Source organism: Vicugna pacos, chromosome 29, assembly GCF_048564905.1.
Source record: "Vicugna pacos chromosome 29, VicPac4, whole genome shotgun sequence".
NCBI lineage: Eukaryota > Metazoa > Chordata > Mammalia > Artiodactyla > Camelidae > Vicugna > Vicugna pacos.
In genome coordinates this window covers 12036451-12049206 of record NC_133015.1, presented here as the reverse complement: position 1 = coordinate 12049206, position 12756 = coordinate 12036451, and the positions used below count along the sequence as shown (strand labels likewise).

Here is a 12756-nt window from a genome sequence, read left to right as displayed (position 1 = left end):
GCCTTGGGGGTAGCAAGAGCAGGGAGACTTGGCGCTAGAAGCTGGGAAGGGGCCAGGGAGGGCCAGCCAACTGGAGAAGGGGTCTATGGAGGTCAACGCTTGCCTCTCACCTCTCTCAGGTGTGTCTCATTGGCCAAATCCCACTGTGAACTGAGAAAGAGGATTTCCAAGCACAAAACAAAGGGGGGAGAGTGGATCTAGATGGCATTTGGCAGATCAGGTGACAATCCAACAACATGGCACCAAATTATCATTTTGTTTGGTCGAGGACGAATGTGATTGTCATTGCAGACTTAAAGCTCAGTGCTCTTCCAGAAGGTCCTCAGCAGTACCAAATTTATTAATCAAGAGTTGAAATGCAAAGCAGGGTGTTTGATACAATTATTTTTAGCAAGAGAAATCCTCAGTAATTCTCTCTGTAGGTGGATGTGGCAAACAACCTTGGAGTAGATCTTTGTTCAGAAAAGAGTCATTTGAGTGAAACTGTCTAGTATGCTTAATGCAAGTTCTTTTTGAAGGGTGGAACAGAACCTTTTGTTTGGCTTAACAAGGCAGCCTTGTCAGGGAAGCTCACGGAATCTGGTGGGCCAGTTTGCATTAGGCACTCTGGACTCACCACAGAGGCTCACAGGGAGAAGTCTGGAGCACAATGCGTGGCTGAGGCTGGATGCCCACTGGCTTGATTCTGGCTCTGGAGAACTGTGCCTTAGCGTGTGAGTCTGAAGCAAGGGGGCTGGTTATAGAGCAGGGTTATAGGGGACCAGTTGAGTCACAGCATCTCTGCAGCGGCAAACTGTTGTGTCCACCGCACTGCACGGAGCCAGCGTTCAGCAGAGACACTGTGTGGCGGGCAGGAGCCTGGGACCAGTGGGGACCACACTTCTCGCTTTCTGCTTGGACTCACTCCCTTGGGATGAAGTAAATCCTTAGATTCTTGGGAATCTCAGTGAAGAGGGAAATCTTAGAGTTCCCGGGGGGTGGGAAGGGGGAGATGGGGCTCTGAGTAGTTAGAGTAATAAACAAGTGTGATTACATTTGTATCTTAAGTTGATCAAGCAGATTGTACTTGCTGCAGGAGAATATTTCAATGAACAGAGAGAGGTCTGTTCACTGCTGACTAGATGTTCCAAGTGTCTTTTTTAGGCAGAGGCAGGAGCAGTGGTTCAAGTGGGAGGAGGAAGGAATAATTTGCACTATTTATATTTTCTCCATATTCATGGTTTTTATCCCAGCACAGTCACAGCTTCAACATAAGAAGGTACAGAGATGAAGGCAAAGGCAAAATACCACTTCAGGGGTAATTTGTGGATATAAAAGGTGGCCAAATCAGTTTGGGACTTAAAGAAATTTCTTAAAGTGTTACTGTACTTCCTTCTAATCTCAGCCTTGTACAGCAACTTGAAGCCCCAGAAAGTTCTGAAGAAAGGGGTTAAGCCTGAGGTGTGTTTAAGGGAGAGTATTGCAGATGTAATTTATTTCTTCATCACTGTGAACTGGGTGGGGAGCAGTTTTCTTTCCCTCTAGTCACTGCCCCACCGTGCAGTCTCTGCTTCTGCCTGGTCCGGAACCCATAGAAACATCTTGGGCAGATTAGATGTCTTCCCAGTCATTTTCGGTTAGTTAAATTCAGGGCAGCCTAATCTAATTTAAAGCTACATCTTATAGTCAATTTAAATCTCTGCCTGCCCCATCCAGGGTTTGGTTCAGGACTTGGAGAGGGGGAGGGGTGGGTCCTTTTCCATTCTTCCTCTGAATCCTGTACTTTGGAGGTATGTGTGTGTGTGTGTGTGTGTGTGTATGAGCCATGGGTCTGGTTCCAGTGCCTCCCCCTCTCCCTGCTCTGTTCTAGGGTCTACCTACTCCCTTGTATTGGAGAGGAGGAATGGAGTGATGGCTGGACTCAGCTTCCACAGCAGGTGGCTGCTGGTGGCTTCAGTCAACTAGGGTGGTGTGTGCCAAGGTCAAAGTTGCATCCCACCCTCCTCCAATGCTAGGGGGCCAGCTGTGTCTCTCTTTGGTCCCTGACAGTGGTCCACACTCATAAGCATATTTACAGGTGGGACATCCCTTCATCCACGTCCTTGGGCACATTCTGTGGCTTTTGCACTCTCTCTTCCTCTTTCTTTGAAGGCTGCAGGGATCTGGGATGGGGTGTAGGGCCCCTCTTCTTTTTTGCAGGCTCACTAACTCACTACAATTCCACGTCATCCTCTTGTAGGTAACACCTCCAAACCTCTCATCTCCAGAAGTCTCTGGATGAAAGCAGACTTTGTTAAGTTTGGGTGTGTTTTGAAATGCTAAAGACTCAAGTGATGCTCTTCTCCAAATTTATGGTGCTCTATTTCCCTTTGACGGAAGCAGTAAGTGGTCCTGCTGATTGTTCAGGTCAGCTGATGCTCACCCAGAGAATGAAAAACCACTTTCCCCTTCTTGCAGGCACCCACGACTTTATGGGTGATTTCCCTGGATCCCCTTCCCTTGTCTCGGGGGTGAAGGGGCTTGGGAGGCACAGAGAGCAGCTTGAGATGAGGAGGACCTTTCCTCAGGATTCAGAAATGTCGGGGCAAATTGGAAGGTGTCTGTCAGACTGAGGAGCTGAGCCTCTTTGGAAATACATCATCTGAGGGAGGAGAGAATCATTCAGGCCCAGGCTGTGGTCCACTGACTATGCCTCAGGTGCCAAAAAGAAGGGGAGGCTTCAAGTACAGCCGGGTTTCTACCCGTCAGTCTCCTCATTCAGCCCCCAAAGGACTTGTGCCTTAATTCCAGGGTGGGTGGGGGAGTGGGGAGATCAATTTAAATAACAAAAGAAGAGCTGTTTCTGCACAAACTCTCTTTGAAACATTGGGAGTACGAGGCAGCATTGTTTTGAGAGCCAGGCAACAGAGTAACAAAGCGGGAGAGGCATCTGCACCTGGGCACCACCAGTACCTGCAGAGTGACCTAGGGGTCGGAGCTGTGGCACTTTGGGGGATCCAGCACACCAGTGGGGCCTCCAGCTCTGAGGGTGGCCCCCAGTGCCACTGACTTCTTCCACAGTAGCAGGAGGAGCAGGGAGAGGAGGGGAAAACCTCACCAGTGTCGAGGAAGGGCATCGAAAGCTTTGGAAGCAATGGGAGATGGTGCCCTTGGCGCAGGCACCAATGACTTTGCCCTCAGGTAGGGGCAGAAGTAGCATCCAGCGTCAGCTATGTCAGTGACCTGACCCAGTTCCATGGCTTTGGTCCGTAGAGGAGGAAAGCTCATTTCCCCTCTATCCTTCAGAGTGCTTAGCTGATACCCCTGTAATAAAAGAGAGATTAACCAGAGAAAACCAAATGGAAGTTTGTTGACATGGATACCCCCTGTATATATAGCAGATACTCAGGGGAAGATGAGTAACTTGTGAGGTAGATTAGAATTCAGGATTCAACGCCATCTTTACATTTTTTTTTTAATTTTATGTTTTAGTTGTGATTTCTTCTTCCAAAGGGTTTCTTGAGAGGTAATTGACATACAACCCTGTCTGAGTTGAAGGGGGCAGCATGATGGTTGGACGTGCACATACTGTGAAATGATGACCACAGAATCAGCACCATGTTAACAGGGGAAGGGGGCAGGGGTGTAGGCCTCTTCCGGGAGAGACAGTGATTTTTAGGAAAGATGAAAGGGCCCTGAAAAGAATAGGTGGCAGGCATGACAGTTTGTGACAGAGTTTGCCTGGGTGTGGTGTCAATTTCTGGTCTCGTCCCCCGTGATAAAGATCAGTCTCCCCTGGTTGATGAAACTCCTGCGGAGGGGCTTTATGACACCTGAGTTTCTCTTAGAGGCTCTGTCTTTGGCACATAAAGGGAATTCAGAGAAAGCCTTTCTCTGCATCTGCTGGTTTTCAAGTGTCTACAGTCCAAAATAATCAGTATACGAGAGCACTGTATTTTGGGGTGGTGTGTCCTGATCTCCTCTGCTCATGCTTTTGGTGGCATATTCTGCTGTCCTTTGGGTCCATCCCATCAGCACTGATGCCTGGCCAGCGGGTGTCCACTCTCTTGGCTGAGTGGGACACACACCTCAAAAGCGGAGGGGTCATGTTGCCTGAGCAGGGGAAGGGGAAACGGCTGTGAGTTGTTCTTGAAAACTCCAAGACACAGAAATAACTACAGGGAAGAAGAGCTTTGCAGGAAACTGGAGTTCCCGGTTTTTCTTGACTGGGGTTAAGGGGGTCTCATCTACAGAGAACGATGATTAACAGTGGAGTTACCTGTGCGTGTGAAGAGAGTAGGTATTTATGTACACATCATATGTCTGCGCTTATGATTTATCAGGAGAAGAGGAGAGAAGAGAAGATAGATAAGGATTTTTTGAAAGGAGAAGTCCTGGAGATTTGTCACCAATAAATATCCCAATGGGCAATAAAGGAATGGGGTGACAACTCTTGGTAGAAATTTGACGTCTAAGACACTTCCTGAGGTTATGACGCAGATGAAACCGTGAGCAATGTGCCAGTGAAGCTTGTTTCCTTAAGGCAGGAACTCCATAAGCAGACCTTGTTCACCTGGCTTTGTGCGTTGGCTTGGCAAACGTTAACAACCAAACCAAAGCAACAAATCCAGAATTCACAGCTTCTCTCTTTTTTTTCAATTGAAGTATAGTTGATCTGTAATGTGTTAGTTTCTGGTGTACAGCACAGTGATTCAGCTACACATGTATTTATCTGTTCTTTTTTGTAATAGGTTATTATAAGCTATTGAATATAGTTCCCTGTGCTATACAGTGGGACCTTGTTTTTTTTCTGTTTTTCATGTAGTAGTGTATATCTGCAAATCCCAAACTCCCAATTTATCCCTCCCCCTCCCTTTTTCCCTTTGGACACCGTAAGTTTGTTTTATATGTCTCTGAGTCTTTTTCTGTTTTGTAAATAAATTCATTTGTGTTATTTTTTAGATTCCACATATAAGTGATATCATATGATATTTGTCTTTCTTTGACTTACTTCGTATGATAATCTCTAGGTCTATCTGTGTTGCTGCAAATGGCATTATTTCATTCTTTTTTATTGCTGAGTAGTCCAAATTCATAGCTTTTCTTAATTGCTATAGAAATACCGCCTATTGGAGTTCTTAGCCTGGAGTTTCTTTGGGCCCACAGTGATCCAACTCAGTGGGAAAAAATAGGATTGATCTGCATGAAAAAAAAAAAGAGGTTTTATAGATGCTTGTAAATACTGTTGTACAGTATCTGAGGAGTTTGGGAGAAATACTGTGAGGCCAGTGAGGAGGAAGAAGGCACTAACCCGGGAAATGAAAAACATGCACATTTCAAGTAGCTTAGAAGGCTGTGGGAGGAGCAATAGACACTTAGAGATGATGGAGACTCCCATCCCACTTACATTTTCTCTAGAAATATGGGAAAACATGGTAGATATTTGTAAAATAAAGATTAAACAGGAATAAGTGAAATAAGAAAGAAACACTCGTTTCCTGCTGTTGATTGAAAAAGATAAAAAAAAATAACCTCAAAGTTGAGAATTATGTTTTATTCAGTGGACATACTGAGGACTTAAGCCTGGAAGACAGCCTCTCAGAGAGCCCTGAGGGACTGTTCCAAAGGGGTAAGGGAGGAGCCAGGATACATAGGAGTTTCTGCAACATAAACCAGGTAGTTGGAACATTGAAATGTTACTGTTAGTTAAAGAAAGCCAGACATCTCAGGTTAAGGAATTCAGTGCTTTTCTCTGTATGGGAAGATGCAAGCGTCTAGGCTCATTGAAACTATTCCTTTCGTGTGCACCTTAGCTGTCTAGGGCCAGTATCCTGTTCTTTCCCATCCGGATTCCCTCAGGGTGCACAGTCAGGGAGGCTGCAGTGGCTGATGGCTTGATGGCCACAACATCCTTTGTTTACTGACATGGCAGGTGACTTTCTTCATCTACAGCATTGTGCTGAAAACACACGGGAGTTGTCCATTAGTCTGGGCTGAGAGAATGATAGGGAAAAAGCAGGTTTGAAGATTAATTTCAAATTTGAAGTTCCTCTAAGTCAACAAAAATAATCAAAGGGTGCTCAAAAGCAAACTAGAAGCATACTTAGGAGATCAAATTTGGATTAAGGAAAAGATATTTGATTAAAAATGTTTTCTTTATCTTTCCCTGGTTGTGAGGGTCTTAGAAATATATTAGAAAAATGCAGCACTAACATCTGTTCACTGTACCCTTGAAGTCATTTTTCTGCTTGTCTCAATACAGTATCTGCTCTTCTGCAGGTCAAAATATCTTTGATGTTAACTCATACTCTGATATCTCTAGCCATCTGGCTTTTCTAGACTCAATAAAATTGTAATGAAACATAAAGGATGAGAAGTAGTGGTCTCTGGAGATAGTCAAAATTGTCTTATTTGGGTGAAAGTTTGAGACATAAAATGCTGAAAATATTTAAGTTTCCAAATGAACAGGCACCCATCCCTGCATATTGCAAGTTAAACCTGGAACATTTGCTTTCTTCTGGCCAGAAAAAGATCCACGAATGACTATTTATAGATGTAATAGTCTGGTGTGACGGCCATCTACCACGAGATACTCATTCTCCAGCAAGAATGTTCAAGGCGTCCAGTTGCTTCCCAAAATTAGAAAGGTTCTTTGAATTTAAAATGAGGGCTACTTACGAAGGAGTCATAAAATCTATAAAAAGCTATCATTCATGTATCTTAATCAACAAACCAGGAAGCCACAGCCACAGCCTGAGTTCTAAACTTGGAAGCCCTGAGGGTTTGCAGTGTGACTGGCCAGGCTGCCTTTTCAGCATCCCACCATTTCTCTCTGAAATAACTGTACTCAGAGGATCATCCAGCTCCGAGGAACATCCAGAACCCAGAGGTGATGAGACAAAGAAGTGTTCTAATTATCAGTGAGCCTAATTCTGACATATCAAAAAGGGACCATGAATGTTTAACCACACGAAAGAATTTGCAGACGTCTGTCCTTTAGGAGCTAAGCATCCCAGCAGCGGATTGTCTGGTCCTACAGTTTCACTGTGCTGCCTGTTTTTTTGTCTGTTTCCCTCAGTGCAGTTTAGAACATGGCCTTCACCTGAGGCACATTTCTTTCTCCTGGCGATGGCTTTCAGGAACCTTTCCCCCTAGTCCGTCTCTGACCGTGACCCCCACTGACTTCACTCTCTTGCCTCTCTCCGTGGCTCTTCTTCCTCCTCCCCACAGCCCCCAGGTGAGTGATCCTACGGGGAAAAGGATCCTCTAGTTATTTGTGTCGGGCTCCCTCCCCATCAGCCCTCACTGACCGCCCCATCATTCTGGATCAGCTGGTCCTTCCTGGGGTCTCCCTGGAGCCACGCAGCTTTGCCAATCTCTCAGGGAGCCTCATCTTGGTAGTGACACTGGTCTAGACCCCTTTTGGTGCAGTTGAAAAAAGTGCAGTAATTCAGAGGACGTTTTTACTTTAAAAATGATAGGAAAAGGTTTTAAGAAATCACTGAGTTTCTACATTCTGGATTTTCATCCCGACTTAACCACAGAATTGCTTGGTTGGCAGAATTTCTGGGCACTTCTTCCTGGATCCTTTTCCTTTGTCCATCCCGGCCTGGGGTGGATGCTAGTCTTTGATATCTGACTTTTTAGCCCTTATGGATTCCAGGTGACCCTGCGGCTGGGTCCAGAGATTTAACTATTCTTGATTTTGTTTTTTTGTTTGTTTCATCCCTCAGCTTGATTTTGGTCTGTGTTTCTCAAGAGCTCTATGAATTTTCTTATTCAAAACAAAACAAACACAACAACTCAACACTTTTCTTGATTACCTACTTTAACCCAGGCGCTGTGCTGCATGGCGTAGGGCATACAAAGAAAAGCAAGATAATTGCTAGAGTAGCTCACAGCTTAGTGAGAAAGAGGGACAAAACCCCACATAGTTGCAAAGGAGTGGGGCAAAAGCTTTGGAAGACATTTGACTCTTTTTTTTTGGATACCCAACATCCAGACCTCCTCCCTATTCTTGAGAATCTGCCAAAGATGCATCTTCATGCTAGACAGGGCCTTCCTTCACCTCATATAAATCATATGAATTCTTTCATGTCCCCTAGAATAAAGATACTGAAAAAAAAAGGTACGACCTACAAGTTGAGAGGTGTGTTTTATTCAGCAGACTTTCCGAGGGCTCGAGCCCGGGAGGCGGCCTCTCAGATCGCTCTAAGAGGCTGCTCGGAAGAGGCAAGGGAGGAGCCGGGATATATAGGAGTTTTTGCAACAAAGACCAGGCAGTTGGAACATCAGAGATTACGTTAATTAAAGAAAATCAGATATCTCAAGTTAAGGAATTTAGTGCTTTTCTATGTTTGGGGAGGTGCCAAAGTCTGGGCTCATTGAAATCATTCCTTTGATATGTACCTTAGCTGTCTAGGGCCAGTATCTTGTTCTTTCCCATCCTGAGTTCCTTCTGGGTGCACCGTTGGGGGTGGCTGCAGAGCCTGGGCTGCCTGCTTGTCTCCATCCTGAGTTCCCTCTCTCCTTTCGGGGCGGCAGTAAGGGCTGATGACCTGATGGCTGCAGCGTCCTTTGTTTACTGATATAGCTGGCAATATTTTTCATTCACATGACCGTGCTCAGCCAATCCAATGCTCCTGCCTAGAATTTTGAATTCTAATGGAAAGAGATAAAGACACAGAGACTATTGAGAAATGTTTTTCAAGTGGTTACCTTGGCGTGGAATCCAGAAACTGCATTTGGTTTTAGCCTATTTACCAATGTCCTCTAGCGTGGCAGGCACCAAGTATTTTCTAATATTTATTTATTTTTGTGTTAAGTCATCCAGAGTTTTGTTTCTTCGTGGGTTTTTTTTTTTTGCGTTGTTTTGTTTTGTTTTCATTTTTCCTTGAAATCAATTGATAGAGAAACTAGTAGTGAGGAGTGCAATGCAGACATCAGATGGTCAGAGAGATGGGAAGAACTCATGTTGCGGAGCTAGGATGATGTCCCAGGGCAGTTTGGCTCAAGACTCTCTGCTATAGTCCATCGCTTGGAGGCCAGCTATGCCCAGAGGTGGATTTGCCCTGAAGCTATTGAAGCTTAACCCTCAAGGACCCTCTTCTGCATGCCCCCACCCTGCCCCCAGGCCCTGGGAGGGCCGGAGGGATGTGCTCACATGGTCATATGTTGTAAAATTTGAGAAAGAAACTGCAGTTTGTTACGACTGCTGTCTTTTTACTCTTGACTTCTGGATCTCACGTCCCCAGCTGTCAGGTGACTTCGGAGGGGCTGTGTGCATTTTTGAGATCCGGCTAAGGGAAAGCAGAGCTGGGGATTCATGCAGGTAAGTTTACTGGGACATGTTTCTGTGGTTTACAGATGCTCTGCTGACTACCTGGTATAGTGACACTGACACCACTGTCCTGGTTGTAAGCCTTAGGGCCAGATGCTCTGTACCTGTGAACGTGCACTGCGGACCCCAAAACAGGAAGCATAGAGGTGTGCGCTGTAGAGGTGTGCGGTCAGGCCACTCTGGGTGGCTGTTCTCCTGCTCTCTGTACAAACCCTGTTGGACCAGTGCCTGCTTCCCCTACACCCTCCTCACAGGCTCTTCCTATGTACTTGCCCCCGGTCCCAGCTAGTGACTGCTGTCAAAAGGGCGGTGAGGGGCGTGCCCCTTCTGCTGGTTTTCCTGGTAACAGTGAGCCAGCCTGAAGTAATTCCCCGCTTAAGTGGCAACGTCCTCTTCCCCCAGGGAGCGAAGACTGCTGCTGTCCTGCCTGCCTTCTACCGCCCATGGTAGGGAGTCTCCCCAGGACCTTACTTCAGACATGGAAGCCCCTCCATCTGTTAAACCTCTGAGGTCTCTGTCACTGACTCTGGGGCTCTTTCTTCGGTCCTGAAGGTGAGTGGGGACAGGCCTCCTGGGCCTGTGGGGTGCAGCCCAGCAAGAGGGAAACAAAGTTTAAGGTGGGGCCAGAGCTCCACAGGGAGCCAGGAGCTAGTCTGTGGAAAATTCTTCAATCACCAGATGCATATAATTAGAAGTGGGGACTTCAGTTTTCATAGATGTTTGGTCAAAAATGAAAGTTCACTTTTGTTCAGGCATATATTTGATGATACAACAGATAGAATTATAAACGCACCACTTACCTTTTTCTTTTTGAAGAAAAGAAACAATAAATAGGTTATCAGAATTCCCATGCCTTTAGGGCAAGACTTGAGAAGTGTGTGTGAAGACATTATGTTTAACGCAGGATCCTCTGCCTGAGACAAGCAAGTGGAGAAGGTTGATTTACCAGCCTTCATCCCGCATCCTCATTTGGTCGAGGGTTGCCGCACAGGTGGTCCCTTCCTCAAAGTTTTAGGGTTTGGTGTGAGGCAGAGAAGTCCAGCCAGAGCGCCCAACCGGTATTCCACATACTGGCCCACAAACTTCAAAGATTATACAAGATTAATCTCTGTGATACAGGAAAAATGGGTGAGAGGATGGCTGTGTCCTACATCTCGGTCAAGTCCCTGTCATGTGCCCCACCAAGTGAGGGTCCTTGGCTCCAGGCAGGAAAGAATTCAAGAGTGAGTCATAGTAGAGGGCTCCGGCTGAACTAGTTATGTTTAACTGGAAAATTTGTCAGAAAAATAACCACACTCACCTATGAAGCACCTCCTTTCTTATATTTTATGGGGATTAAAATTTCATCTTTTGAAATTAGTAGAGTACATCATTTGTAAAGGGCCCATTTCTACAGTGTAAGGGAAGTATCTTTTGGCTGCAGTGTGAAAAGAATTAAATACATGTGGTTCAGTTAACAAGTGTGTTTTTAGATGCTTAATAATATGTTTCATTTTTTCAAGGCATTTCTTAAATAGAGATATAACTGACATGCATCTGTCATCACTGGAAACCTCTTACAGTCCAGCTCCTTTCTGAATTGCTCCTGTCAGCAATGAGAGGAGCCCTGTGGGTTCAGGGGCCCTTTTGGGAGGGTTAGTGTGATGAACTCTATGTAGATTTAACTTTTTCTATAATAGGATAGTCTGTATGATGTAGATCTGGAATTGGCACAGTTTTTCTACGAAGGGCTAGATCGTAAATATTTTAGGCTTTTCGGGCCACCTTATGGTCTCTGTTTCTCCCCTTTCCCCCCACTTCCACATACACCCCACCTTTTTCCAATTAAAAATGTACAAATCTTTCTTAGCAACAAGATCATACAAAAATAGTCTGCAGAGTGAATTCGACCAATGGGTCATTGTTTACGACCCCTGGTATAGATTATTACATTTAGTGAGGGTAGGTTGGGCTGTGCTGCAGTAACAACTCAAACTCGAAAATCTCAGTGGCTTAACACATTTAATATTTATTTCACCCTTACCCGGGGCAGCTGACCCTCCTCCATTTTATATCATCAGCCGTCCTCAGAGTTCCTTCAGAACAGGGCTGGCACTGGGATGAGGCAGGTAAGGTCCCTGGGGGACAGATGTTAAGAGGCCGTCACTCTCACGTTCGTATGGGTCTGTCTTGGAAGGAAAAAGGAGAGCAGGGGGAATCCCATGAAAAAATTTTTAAAAAGACATTTTTCGGAACAGTTTTAGATTTGCAGAAAAATTGAGATGCTACAGAGTTCCCATAAACCCTGCACCCAGTTTTCCCTGTTACCGGTATCTTACATGAGTATGGTACGGTTATTACAATTAATGAATAAATAGTGATAGTTCGTCAACTAAAGTCTATAGTCAGATTTCCTTACTTTTTAACCTAATATCCTTTTACCAAAGAATTTCAGGATCCCACATTATATGTAGTTTTCATGTCTCTTTAGGCTCCTCTGGGGTTGTAACAATTTCTCAGGCTTCTCCTTTTTCTGATGACCTTGATAGTTTTGAGGAGTACTGGTCATGCATTTTGTACAATGCCCGTGTATTGGATTTGTCTGGTGTTTTTCTTACGGTTAGACTGGGTTTATGTGTTTTGGGGAGGAAAAACCACAGTGGCCAAGGGTCATTGTCATCACATCATATCAAGGGTGCGCACACTCCACATGACTTACCACTGTTGATGTGACTTTGATCACTTAGCTGAGGTGTGTTTGTCAGGTGTCTTGACTATGAAGTTACTCTTCCCCCCCTTTTTCATGCTGCACTTTGGAGTCACAACGTACAGCTCACACCTAAGGGTGGGGTCTGCTCCTCCTCCCTGGGGGCGGAGCATCTACATAAATGATTTGGAGTTCTTCTGCAGGGGAGGCATCTCTTCTCTCCTGTTTGTTAATTTATTCACTAATTCATTTATGTAAGTGTGGACTCTCACATGTTTATTTTATATGATCAGTTATGCCTTACTTATTTTGTGGCTCGAATTGATCCAGCTTTGACCATTGGGACTCTCTCAGTTTGCTCTTGTGTCCCTGTGATATATGTAAGAACTTCCTTCATTTCTGGTACAACAGTGCCCTTCAGGCTCATATTATCTGCCCCAGTCTTAGAATCAGCCATTTCCCCAAGGAGCCAGGGTTCCTTTTATTGAAGAAACCAAGATTTGGGTGTTAGGTTTGCTCATGGCTACTGGGGTGTCATTGCTTCTACATGCACAGGTTTTAAAGGCTTGATACTGAAGAGACTTCATAGATGGGTCCAGAGACTAGAGGCATTATCCTCATTTGAGAGCTTGTTAGAAATATACAGTTGCAGGCCCTAGACCTACTGAATTCACATCTGCAGCTTAACAAGAATGCCAGGCGATTTGAAGGGACATTCAAGTTTGAGAAGCACTGGCTAGAACTCAGTCCAACACCCGCAACTGCAAGGGAA

The 12756-nt window shown here is 45.1% G+C and overlaps 1 long non-coding RNA gene across 2 annotated transcripts in view; it reads left to right on the top strand.

Annotated features, from left to right (window-relative positions):
* The window catches only part of LOC116286019 (uncharacterized), a 136133-nt gene that overhangs the window by 67359 nt on the left and 56018 nt on the right, over positions 1-12756 (top strand). For both annotated transcript variants that reach the window (XR_012065434.1, XR_012065433.1), the window contains exon 3: positions 9701-9850. This is a non-coding gene — a long non-coding RNA (uncharacterized lncRNA). The remainder of the gene's footprint in view (positions 1-9700; positions 9851-12756) is intronic.